General features: G+C 45.6%; 1 pseudogene; it reads right to left on the bottom strand.

The window, feature by feature from the left end:
• Positions 1-231: 231 nt before the first annotated feature.
• On the bottom strand, positions 232-885 carry LOC105999318 (annotated as a pseudogene).
• Positions 886-1,477: the final 592 nt, after the last annotated feature.

Raw genomic sequence — 1,477 nt, 5'->3', positions numbered from 1 at the left:
ATAAGTTCATCTTTTGATAGGTACCTGATTCTATGACATGTCATATAGAATTCTTTTGGTAATACTGGATATCCAGTATATGTGCAGGTGTCATTATTGATGCTTGCCTTTGATCTCTTTGGGTATATCTCCAGAAATTATACAGTAGGATTATATAGTTTTTTCCATTTTTCGTTTTTTGAGGAATATCCATACTGATTTCTTATTTATTTATTTTTTTGCTGCAAAAAGCTTTATTTTCATTTGGTCCAAGGCTTGGGAAAGGCTCCAGGATGGTTAGTTAGGAAGTTTCCCAATGGCTAGAGGCAGAAGCTCCGGTGGAAACCCTGATATCTGGCGATGCAGAGATGGCCCCTCAAAGGCTGCTGGACTCTGGAGTTTTCTAGTGATGTTAGAGGGTGAGGCGTTCGAAAAGATACTCGCCCAGCTCGGCCTGAGGGGCCGCCAGCCTGCAGAGGTTGGTTCAGTGGTCGCCCATCTTCTTGATGAGCTTCACCTCTTCATCCAGGAAATGGTTTTCCAGGAAGTCACAGAGATGGGAGTCTGTGCAAGCAGAACCCATGGCATGAAGATCCACAATGGCTTGGTTCAGGCTCTTCTCCAGGGCCAGGGCGGCTTCCATGGCTTCCACGGTTTTACCCCACTCGTCCCGAGAAGGTTTCGGCACATCCTGGTTCTGCATCTTCAGGAGGCGCTGGGCGCCCTCACGCTTCTCCTCCTCCAACTCGTGGAAGAAATGGCCCACGCCCTCCAGGGTCACATCGTCGCGATCGAAATAGTAGCCCAGAGAGAGGTAGGTGTAGGAGCCCGCAGATGCTAGTTGACCAGGCGGCTGACGGCAGCCTCCAGCTCGGTGGAGTAATTCTGACGAATCTGGGAGGTCATTCATGGCTGGTCAATAGAGAGCTAACCACAGAAAAAAAAAATGGCGTTGGTTGGTCCTGGTAGCAGGCGACGAGCGAGAAGATAAGGGTCAGAGGCGGTGAGTGGAGAAGCAGTTGGTGGTGGAAAGGAGGAGTCCCTGGGTCTGTTCCGTCCAAACACTGTTGAAGTAAGACACAGACCAAGGGACTGGCGCACGCTTCTGCTCATACTGATTTCTTAGTGACTACACTAATTTACATTCCCACTACCAGTGTGAAAAGGTTCCTTTTTCTTCTTATCTGTTCACTTCCAAATCTGACTGGGATTAGAGTTAGAGTTAGGGTTTAATTAGCTAAAATAACCACTACCAATATTCCCTGCAACTAATAAAGCTGTATAAAATACAACTGTGTTCAAGTTACATAGAGAAGATCAATCCTGCTAACGTATTTATTTTAATACATAATGTGACTTTTAGACCTCTGGTATTCAGCATTAGTTCTAAATAAGCTGACTCCTTTGAGAAGTTGTCTTGTGATGTGTGAAATGATGTTTTTGTCACTCATGCAGTGAAAATGGGCCTTTTTGGTAATTAAGACTAACAAAGAGAAGA

This window comes from Dipodomys ordii, unplaced genomic scaffold (genome assembly GCF_000151885.1).
Source record: "Dipodomys ordii isolate 6190 unplaced genomic scaffold, Dord_2.0 Scaffold187, whole genome shotgun sequence".
In the NCBI taxonomy this organism is placed as follows: Eukaryota; Metazoa; Chordata; class Mammalia; order Rodentia; family Heteromyidae; genus Dipodomys; species Dipodomys ordii.
This window is presented reverse-complemented; position numbering and strand designations above follow the sequence as displayed.